This window comes from Dysidea avara, chromosome 6 (assembly GCF_963678975.1).
Source record: "Dysidea avara chromosome 6, odDysAvar1.4, whole genome shotgun sequence".
Classification (NCBI taxonomy): domain Eukaryota; kingdom Metazoa; phylum Porifera; class Demospongiae; order Dictyoceratida; family Dysideidae; genus Dysidea; species Dysidea avara.
In genome coordinates, this window is record NC_089277.1 from 27,826,365 (window position 1) to 27,838,561 (window position 12,197).

The window sequence follows — 12,197 nt, forward strand, 5'->3', positions numbered from 1 at the left end:
TGCAAGTGATTAAAAAAACTTGCTAAATATAGGGCGTGGCACCTGTTTCACTTACAAATATTTGAAATGGGATGAATACTCGTAAGCGAAACTGGTGCCATGCCCTTTAATTAGTGAGTTTTTACTCTCGAGAGACGACGTTACATTTGAGCAGTACTATAGCATTAGTGTTTAGGCAGCCAGTAAATGCTCTTAGTTGCATTCTCATGCCACCCATCCACTCAATATTGGATACTGTAGTAAGTTTATATCCATCTGTAGGAGTGTATTCACTATAAATCATGGCTATAGGAATAATGTACTAGCCTACAAAGCTTTGGCTCAACTAGTTTTTGTAAATGTGCTATCTTCATGATTCGTGAGGAAGAGCAGTACCAGCAGTTGTAGCTCCATAGTGGTGTCTCTAGTATTTGTGGAGCGATGGGGAAAAAGCACACTACTGTGGTTCTAAAGCTCCAGTACACACAGGCATGTTCTAGAACTACCAGACAACAGATGGCTGTCCTATGTCTCACAGATACAGTAATTGAGAGTAATAGTAGGGCTGGGGTGAAGCTTCGAATGTTTTGTGGGTTCGAAGGTTAAGTAAACTTTGAATTATAAAAGTATCCTTTGAAGCTCGTAATGCACTCATAGTCTACGAAAGAATTATAAATATACATCGTTACAAATATACATCGTTACCTTTATTGCAGCTGCTTATACATCTTGCGCGATCGATGTTCGTCACTTCGTGCTTAATCTTCCTGTGCCATGCCCACTTTTTAACCATCGTAGTTTAGTTTGCTACCGTAGTTGTAGCCTTAAAAGATCTTATAAGCATGGAAAAGGTCCTTTCAGCCATTAGTTGGTGTTTACCTATGCGTGATTGCAGTATATCAAACACGCCCATTTGCAGTCGACCAGTTGCATCACTTAGTACTGCTGCTAAGCACTTTCCAAATGCTTATAAAGTTTTAAAAATAAGATTAGAAAGATAAAAGGATGTGCATAAATACAAGAAAACCTGTAACTTGAAAGCTAACACCAAAGCTTTGAAAGTTCAAACATTTTATTAGTGAATGTTCAATGGTAAATTTCAATATACGTCCCAGCCCAAATTAATAGGAAACTAAAATTCCAAAGCCCCACTACACCACACCCACTATGTAACAATGACACTTGGGTTTTCAGTTGCTTCCATGGGTAATACCAGTTTCTGCTTTGCCCATGCACAAACACATGCACTGCATATTAACTACATACCACACATGCACAATACAGTACCTTCACACAACACAACACATGCACATACACCAGTACCAGGTGGAACAGCATATGCTGCCATCTAAGAGTAAGAAAATACATTTAAAATATTTACACAAATAAACACACAGTACTACAAGGCCATCATTATTATATTGCTTGTTTCCCATCACCTAGTGCAGCAAAAACTGATGTGGGTGGGAGGTGATTATTGAATATTAATTATACAATTGACTACTCTGTCTGGGTACATGACTGCTCTATTAGAGTATACTGATCTTTAAAGGTGCAAGATTATGTAGCCTGTTCAACAATAGTGGAGGGACTCCAACCACTTATACAGTTACCATACTGCTATGTGTTTATATGTGTTTACCTTAACAGCTGAGTAGTCATTTTGTGCCTCCCTCCATACTAATAGTACATTCATGTGATCAACAGTGTTGGGACAGTTACTTTTTAAATGTAACTCGTTACATATTATTTACAACTGAACTATTTAGTTACAGTTACATATTACCCATATAATAAAGTAACTATAATAATATTACATATTATATTACTTTCTGTCCACAGCCTTTAGCTGTCACGTGTGAAACTACCACTTTATCACGTGACATGATTGCGTTGTTGGACAATGTGCAAATCTTGGTTATAAGCAAGAAGCTGGTGAATAAGCTTCATTCAGTAGGCTTCATTACTTCGTAGTGGCTAGACGTTACTCTGTGGATTACTAACGAGATTAGTAACTTCGTTACTTAATGTAATAATATTACATGATATTAGACTCGTTACAGTAACTTCAACCGCTGGAGGAAATGGGCCCAGTCCCTTAGCAATATCAACATATTTGCAGTAAAGCCAGTTCACCTGGCATTGTATCTTCAACACTTGGGAGATTCTAAGCAGTCCCGAGCAGCTGTGAAGGAAGCTACATATGCTATTGCCTGGATTCATCAAATGGCAGGGTTGCCGTCACCTTTCAGTAATCCGTTGGTATATAGAGTGTGTCTATGTCTGGGTGTATGTGGCTTGCAGTGCTAAAGTTACTTGCCCAATTGCAATGCTTAAGCGATATATGGACATGGGTGGTTTGTCAAACTCCTCTTGAATATTGTTCCGTCCGCTGGAAAAAGGGGGTGAGCAACTGCGTCCATCTGGCCAATTGTCACACGCTCGTATACGAGAGCTGTTGTTGGACAGGTTGGAATGTCTTGGGTTCTCTAAGTCAGATTTTTCAGCCTTAGGTCAGGAGGTGCTACTGCTGCAGCTCAAGCTGGAATACCAGACAGATTATTCAAGAGGCATGGTCGTTGGTCCTCAGATAGCGCCAAGGATGGCTATGTTAAGGACTCAATTGCTTCTCTCTTGGGAGTTACACAAAGATTAGGCATCTGAGCCTTTTATATACTGAGTCCCACTCTTTGTACTTCTAGAGTGTGTCTATGTACATAGTAAGTGCTGGTGCTTGGTGCACGGCCAGGCCAACCCAAGTGTCTGTGTGTGTTGTGGCATGCAATAGAGTTTAGTGGGGAGTGATATTTTCTGTCGGTTATGCAATATTAGACAGAAAATATGCTCTCCGCGGTACGTTATTGCGCATGCGTGGCGGGATAATTGGGGGTATTTAAATTAATGATTGGTTGCTAGGGCAATTCTAGGCCGTTTACCAAGCTACTGTTGCTTCATTTTTATTGAGGGGATGTTAGTGTGTAATGGATGTGATGTGTGGTGTTGACTTCAGTTAAATTTTTATTTATCTTTTCCTTTACAGATATTAGCTAGATGATGAGCCTACTCAGTTGGACTAGACTCTGGACTATTATATATGTATTCATCCATGTGCTTAATCTTGCTTGTGGTTATTGTTATTGCAGTTTGTGTTCGAGAGTGATGCACATGTGGTGCTACAGCTGCATGCATCATGTATGGTTTTTTCCTCCAGCTGTTCTTTTTTTTACCCATGTGGTTTTTGTTCAGTGGAGGTTTTTTCCCTTGGGGGCAGATTTGGGGTTGACTGTCTCCAAAATTTAGGCAAAACCAATACTTTATTGTTGTAGACCCTGCTGTAGCATCACACAGGTCTGCAAATCACTGATCACATGGCATTTATTAATGTGTTGGATAGTGTTTCCAGTATCTATGGTGTTTCATAGTTAGCTATGGTGGTGTTTTGTAAATAATTATTTTCAAACAGTCATTAAACTTTTGCTTGGTGCACGGCCAGTAACACATTACATTTGCAAAGTAAAGTAACTTAAGTTATATTACCTGTTTTTACAGCATATTTTGTTATATTACTTCGTTACCACAAAAGTAATAATTATTATGTAACGCATTACCCCCAACACTGGTGATCAATAATCAAATAATTAACCTAAAAACTGCTGAGACCAGTGACAGGAAACAAGGAATAAAATAATGATGGCCTAATTAAAGTTCTACTATACTCCTACAACTCCACATCACAATACATTACCTGTAATGAAGGATGTTATTCATAGCTGGTCTTGATAGCTTGTTATAATCCCTGATCATCCTCTAGATCCTGGACACAGTAACACTATGAAACTAGATAGGCATATCGTGATGAAAAAAAAATCATAGTTGCTACATTTATAAAAACAAAAACTATAAAATTAATGGTGATGCTAAGCCATGCAAGGAGGGTAAAGTGACAAGTGTAAAGTGATATAGGTAAAGTAATATTTAGAGGGTAAAGTGATATAGGTAAAGTGACAAGTGTAAAGTGATATAGGTAAAGCAATATTTAGAGGGTAAAGTGATATGAACCATAGATGCATAAACAATAGAAGCTAGTGAGCACATTGACTCTGCTCAATCCAGACACATGATCTATTATTAAAGTTGTTTATCACACTATAGTTCGACCCATCTTGTAATGTCACATTTGGGGACCACTATTTACCCTTGATCAGAGAAAGGTTGACATAGAGCTAACCATCTCTCTCATCATTACATGACAAATCTTATACTGAGAGGCTGTCACTACTATCCTTACCATCACTGTTGTAATAGACACCAGATGGGGTGATTTTTAATTTTTCTATACAAAATTCATTTACTTCAGCTCTGACATTACACCTACTCCACTACTTACCAGGGTGGACCAGACAACATACTCAAGATTAATCCATGTGCAGATCAAATTACTTTATGATTAGAATCAATGAGTAATCATTGGAACAGTTTAGGCCACTCCTAGAAAATTCATTGTTTCCCATTTCCCACCCACATGCAGATTCTCTTCCCACATGGTCATTCATTATTGCTGTCAACTGAACATTTTATTCATTATTTATCCTGTGATTGTATAGCAGTAACTAGTTTAGCATTCAGAAAGCCTACTTAGCTAGCTTTTCACTGTTCAGGTTCTTAGTTTAAATATTTCTACTGTATCCTTACCTGTTAGTTATGAATTTCGAAAATAAGTGGAAATATCTATAATGAATAATGAACCCCCGCCCGCATGTATTTTTGAGGTCAATGAAATGGGAAATAAGGAATTTTCTTGGAGTGGCCTTACCCATAGATAATATATACCCATTATGCCTTACCCATTATCTATGCCTTACCTAGGTAGAAGAATTTCAATTAACACTTTTAAATAATTATCTACTAGATTTTAGATTTACTTTTGTACAATGTTAATGCATTGATCGGCTATACAGGCTTTGCCTTCACTCATAAATCAAACATAAACGGGCACGCACAATTTATACTTGTAATGTCGCGCTGTACATGGTCACTATGGTACACCACAGGTTACTCACATCCAATAAGGTTATCCTGATAATCATAACCAGGTCGTCCAGGAGATTCTCCGTATTGTTTATATCATATCAAATAATTAAGCGACTTTAAAAAAATTTTTTTTCGTTTACAAGATACACGCGTCTACACTGGAAGCAGGTTTTCAAGACTCTGTCATGGAGCGTCAGATAACTTTTAAACGTTTCCCCCGTTCTAGCAGGAATGGCCAAGATGACATCTACTTTCACGTAAAACGCAACAGCTTAATACGTCCTTTTTCATGGTACAAAGTAGGGGGTTTAACATTACACATAAAACCATTGGCAATGAAAATATTGGCTCACCCCAACAATCCAGGCGCGAACTTTTAAACTAATCCCCGTCATACAAGGCTAGATCACTCCTTGCTTGAATACTTCAGCTAGTTATACCGTTCGTGACGAACGTTATACATGATACAAATAATTTTATAAAAATCACCATCTCAATCCAATAGTCGCATACCCCGGCTGAGCACTAATTATTAGTGAAGCGCGCGCTATATTGCGTGGGCGAGTTGCAATGGAGAAGCATTCCTTTCGTGAATGTTTAATTCATCAACTTTTCAATGGACAATAGCCATTGTACATGTAATCAAATAAATATTAATTTAAAAAATAATTGTCAATATAAAACTTTCAAGTTAGCTGTTTGCAGATCTCCAGAATGTAAACCTTAGCTGTTTGCAGATCTCCAGAATGTAAACCTGTGGAAAAAACGGTCACATTTTAATTGGTGAATTTAAAAAAATCTTTATTACGCACGCACGCGCACGCACACGCACACGCACACGCACACGCACACGCACACACACACACACACACACAGTACACTACACTACATATTCACATAAAAATAAAACACTACAAGGTATTGTAAGGGTTGTTTACATTAGTTAATTTTGTGGTCCACCACATATAGCAACAAGGGAAATGTGTATCTGTGATCAAGAATTTAATTTAGATTCTAATATCATTATTAGATGATCAGACTACCTTTGTCAACTAGTGACTTTTGGTAAAAAGCGAGGGGTAGCCAATGCCTTGGGACTCTTGTACACTATGTGAGAAATCCAATCAGAAATACACAAATATTTTAGAAACCAAATCCTAAATCCAAAATCACGTAAAAATAATGGAGAAAGTGAGTTTAACAAAGTAGACAATGATCGATCACGAATACCTAAAACAAGATGTAGATCAACAACTGTACAGGTAGTTACTAGTTAGCAATCTCACTAAATGCTTTTAAAATACATAAAGATTGGGACTCTCGTACACAACATTTGGGTGCTTTGCGTGGGCGTTGGCAACCCCTCCGGTACACCATTTCGGTGTTTTGCATGGGCATTGACTACCCCTCGAAAAAACAGAAACAAAAAGACTATACAGAAGATGAGCCCTGCACAGCTACGTGGGTTTCTTAGTACAAAGCATACACTCACCTTATTTGCACAGTGCCCAATCGTCATCATGGACGCTTCCACCTCCCACCGTGCACTAAAGTAATAGAAACATCATTAAAATAATAATATAAGCATTAATATTATTATAGCATAACACAGCAGCTCAATATTACAGCATGATAAACAAACCAAAGTATTTATACAGAAAACTACGTCCTAGACATTTAATCGTCTTTGAGCAAGGCCATTTTAACGAAGGTGCAAATTGTGCGTGGGCGGGCAATTCATTACATTCTGTTCGCTGTTTACAACTATCACTGGTAAACTAATGTATATACAATATCAAAGAACGTATATATTTAAACAGTTGCATGATGCTTATAGACTGTTTTTTCACTGTCAGCCACTTCTTGTGCGTGGGCGACCCACCACCCCTCCCCTCCGCACCCTCCCACCCACCCAACCCCTATATGATATACGTGCTATACAGGTGAGCATATAAAAGTTGCTAAAATTAACAGGTTTCTGTAGAATCAGTTTTTTAAAAATAATTCTAATTGAACAAACAGTACATTTTCATACTATAGCTAAATGACATTAAAATATATTGAATTGTTCTGATATGTGGATTCGTCAGTGTAGTCACGCGACTTCAAAGTAATAGTGAAACAAAGGGAATGGGAATAGTCTATGCATAAATCGCACGACTGTTTGAACTTAATAGTCTACTGTTGCTAGTTATGGATACTTCAGAAACTTCGTCCAAGGCTGTACACACTGCGAGGCTAGCGGCGCGTTCTTCAACCCAAGTACATCATTGTCCAGAATGCAACGCGTTGTTGGATATGCATAATGACTTGTGTAACGCGTTACCAATAAATGATCTGTTTCGTGGTTTGATCAGTCGTCGAGTGGTCAATGTCTTTGACAAGAAAAAGTTGTGCCTTAACAGGATTGAGCAGGAAATATCAGAAGTTTTCTTAGAAGATCACCTTCATCCTCACCTACTGGTTGGGGACACTGATAAATTCTATGATTTCATGTCCACCATGAAGGAGTCAGACAAATGCACTTTTTTGGTAAAAAAAATGTTGGAACGAATAGCTTATCACAAGACCAGTGATGCTACAGTTACGTACATATGTCCAGTGTTGGGGCAATTACTTTTTAAAAGTAATTCAATACATATTACAACTAAATCTATTTAGTTACAATTACATATTATATGTAACCCATAAATTAATCTTTTGTATCACTAAACCTGACGAAGAAAGCTTGGCAGAAGGAAGAATGATATTGCGGTGCCCATCAAGCTTATAGGCACATATCACATGAGCTGATTCACATTCCGATAAATTTCTTGACAGATCTATGTACTCAGATCTCAAGTTAATTCTCTCCAAATCAGGGCTGACTATCTGAAACCGCCCAAGTGAAAATTCCTCTGTCACTCCAGCCAACCCAGCATGATGTGGCTGAGGGAAGGAGATTAGCAACTTCCGTAGGCCAATTGACCGCCAATCAAATATTTTGCTGAGGGCAGGGCAACAGGTGGGAAAGCAGTTTCAGAAGACTGATCCTGACCACGCTGTCAATAAAGCTGCACCAAATTTAATGCATGCGATGACAACAGGTGTTTATATATACATAAATATTAGTATGTGTCTGAGACTTGAGTGAGATACCGACCAGTGAAACTCCATATAAATTAACTAATAATATGACATAAATATTATACAACAGGAGCTTATGAGGAGCATGAAACTCGGTTCCATCACAATCCAAATTACGTCACATTTTTTGAATAAATTGCTACAAGTGTCGTGCACAATTAGTATAATGGTGTCAACTAATGAGATTTTACTTTCCTTATATGGAAACTAATCGCCATTGAATTTGGATTTCGATGGCACCCAGCAGGCAGCGTAAGTTTCATGCTCCTTCGCCGCCTTCAGCAGCTCATAAGCTCCTGTATAAATGTATTACTTTTGTGTCCATAAACGTGTGCAACTACCACCTTATCAAGTGACATGATAGTGTTGTTGGACAATGTAGAAATCTTGGCTATAATTGTATTCAAGAGAATAAACTTCATTTGGTAATTCAAGGTGGCATGGGCTTCGTTACTCCGTTGTGACTAGGTATTACTCAGTTAGTTAGGGTGCTATGACCTTTTTTGTGCACTTTTGGATAAAAGCATGAAACTTGCCACATAGTTTTTATGTATCATAAAGGTTATTTTTTGATAGGAAGCCACCTCAGATTTGCCCTTTGGTGACCTTTACACCCAATTAATGCTTTAAAATGGTCAGTTTTTCATCTGTCTCACCTATAAATGGTTCAAAATTCACAGACTTGGTGTCAAATTAATGCTCTTGCTCTGAAGAGTACACTAACATTTAAAGAAAGTCCATAGCCTTTACTATTGCAAAGTTATAGCCATTTATAAGAGCAAAATGTAGCCCTATTTTCTCCCGCCCACGCACATCATGCAGAATGGTACTTATACATAGTGCAGATATTTACAACATAATTATTAGATGCTGAGTTAGATATGTGATATCATTTACAGTTGTAAGGTGGAACCTGTCATATAGTGACCACCTGTGTTAAGAGACCACATTTCTACTAAAGTTAACTTCAAGACACTGAACGTACATTGTACAGTAAAATACACTGCATATACTTGTCAACATAAGATAGAACACTTGACTAAAATGGTGCCAGTAGCTACACTTAAGCATGGAGTATATGTTTAGTTGTCACCCTGTAACAATACCCCATTCTATGTGTATCCTTAAGCTGTATATACAGTATACCAAGCATTGTGTTGGTGTGTTGTGATTGGTAGCACAAGCAACTAACATTAAGCAGTGCTTACCAACCTGGTGTAATAAGATAGTAAAGGAATTGGTAGTTTAATTACAACAGCAGTATAAACACCGCTAGCCAAACAGCATTATAATATCTGCACATATTAATCACCCTATTGACATTACACAGTAAACTGTACACTTATATGATGAACACCTTACCTGGAAATCAAAAGCTTCTGAATCACCATACAATGGTAATATGCATGCGTTTTCACTGAAAAGCCTCCCATTAGGCCAAGCAAGTTATTACCACCAAAAATAGTGATGGATATAATTGTCACCTAATTGTCATTTTTGGTATTCAATTCATCAAAAGTTTGGATAACTGACATTTCACTGTAGTTGCTAAAATGTGCTCAATGGCTGAATTCAGCTGCAAAAGTCACAGATGTGGTAAGGAAGATGGCGATGTGGAAGAAGATAAGACTTTCAGACAACATTGTTTTGCCTCTTAGCTGGTATTTGTATGGTCAATGATTTGTGTAGTCATTGTACATAGATTACCTAGCTACTCTACTATAAGACATGCATACAGCTATGAGTGAACATGTATGTGAAGAAAGATTGCAGCTTATTCTTCAGTCACACAGTCTGATTCATTCTAGCAAGACAATGAATAGAGTCTGTGAATTCAAAGCATCATTCACCTCCAACCAGAACTACAGTGTAAACATGTATTCGGGCACAAATGTACTATATACCACAACAGTCTTCCAGGTCATCACGAATACTTTTACATGTAGCCACTCACTGTACATGCTGAAAGTTGTGGTTACATGTACAACTGTAACCACAACTTTCATGCACTATTTCCTTTTAGTTATTTGTATTAATATGCAGTATTCAGCTACATAAATCTACCTTATTCAAATCATCATAAACAATCAAATACTAAATGACTAATATTCATCTCTAATCATCATTTTTCTATAGTGCTATATAGTTTGATCATGGGTCATTTGTAGCCACTGATCCAGTCCATGTGGAAGCAAATTCATGTCTGTGTCAGTAGCACATCATTATCAGTCACCACCTGTCTCTAGCTTACTTTTACTGTACAATTTGATGTATCTAATCAGATTAAGTCAAGGCACAGACAAACAATATAATTATTATTTAATAGTAGCTGCTTTTCTCTATGTTACAATGTGAAGTATGTGTGTAGTGTGAGTAATGAATGTGTCAGATCCTATATAGATGCTTCCAGTCATTATTATAGTTCCAAAATCTATAGCTACAGATAAACGGATCTTTAAAACAGTGTATAAACTAGGAAATAAAATTTTAAGACTGAACAACCCCCGGAACAAGAAGGGACTGTTGGTATAAATCAAGGTGCAAGACTACATCAATTACACCCACAAATCCCTATTAAAAATTTTTAAATTGACTTATTTCCTAGTGTCATGCAAAGTATAACAGAGTTGAAATAATTAATAATTTATAGGGGTTTACTCAATGTAAAATCAAACCTTGTTGATTTACACCTGTCCAGCAATCTATTCTTGCTTCATGGGACCCCTATTCTTTATTAAAATCCTTACTATATGTCTCCCCAGTAAACCCATACATACTCCCTGTAGTGATAGAGCAATCCAGTAGTTAATTAATATGTCTTTTATGTAGGACCAAAAAGAGCACAAATGCTCAATTTGGCAACAGCGATTGCATTGTACTCATGTTAGCATATATCATATACTACTGTACATCACTTTCTAGTACACAGGATTCAATATGAATGGTTATGTACATACTGTACATATACAATGCCAATTGAAACTTGATAATGACTTATAATTGTTTACATGCATGCATATAGTGTTCCACCTATTTACAGCAGTGAATAAAAGTCTTCATATTCTCCGAAACACTCCAAGTTGTGAATTGCACTTTGAGCAAGAGTGGGATACATCTTTACACTGGTCCAAACAAAGAGGATAGAACAATAGCCTATTAGTGGAGTTACATTAATAATAGTGTATACTGTTAGTCAAACCACTTACAGCCACAATAATGTGAAGAAAAGTAGCAAAACCAAGACCCATGTCAATGAACCAATCTTGAGAGAGGTTTTAGTGCTCATCTCTTCATGACATTCAGGACACACCATTTTAATGGGGTTTTTACCAAAGTAAATAACCTTTTGCTCTGATGGCTTCATGTCTCTGCTGATGACACTTGATGGTGACTGAAAAATGTATTATACCATTTAATTAATCACAACAAAATACACAGACTCGAACAATAAGTATATTTAAAATTTCATAAATAATCTGGTAGTTAAAACTAATGCATTTGAAAAAAATTAGGAATTTGTATATCTATTTTTAGATGTCAATACTTTATATGCATCACAAACCCAATGATGATGAAAGTTCTGCAAAAAGGGAAGACAAGCACCATAAGATGAAGATTTTTAGTACATGAAGCTTAGCATTACCTAAGAATGATGTCAATAACTATAGGTGATGATTTGTGTAATATAGGTTTAGCACTGTAAGTAAGAATTGATTTTTTTAAATATTAAATACATTCATTTGGCCCTTAATGAAAAATTGACCATTTCTGAGAAAACCATAATTATCACCCATGACAGCAGATTTCCACAGACATAAAGCTATATAAGTACATATTAAGTCAAAGTTAAGTTACCAATTGTTTTGTCTAAGCCATGTGGCCATGGTGAGCATGTGCTAGCCATATGCAGACAGTTTGAGGCCGGCCTGTTAAAGCTCTGGCCATCCTGTATGCAGCTGGATCACTGAGGGGAAAAAGCCATGTTTGCACTGAAAGATGCATGGCACTGACTGCATAGATACTTTTAAGCACAGTACTGTGTATGAATCATTACACAATGA

The 12,197-nt window shown here is 37.1% G+C and overlaps 1 protein-coding gene and 1 long non-coding RNA gene across 2 annotated transcripts in view; both read right to left on the reverse strand.

The window, feature by feature from the left end:
* Positions 1 to 12,197, reverse strand: part of LOC136257270 (CTP synthase 1-like) — a 145,127-nt gene that overhangs the window by 14,155 nt on the left and 118,775 nt on the right. The gene's annotated exons all lie outside the window — the stretch shown is intronic.
* On the reverse strand, positions 10,934 to 11,939 carry LOC136257683 (uncharacterized). The gene is made up of 2 exons (XR_010702103.1): positions 11,343 to 11,939; positions 10,934 to 11,289 (listed from the first exon to the last, which is right to left on the reverse strand). It is a non-coding gene; the product is annotated as an uncharacterized lncRNA (long non-coding RNA).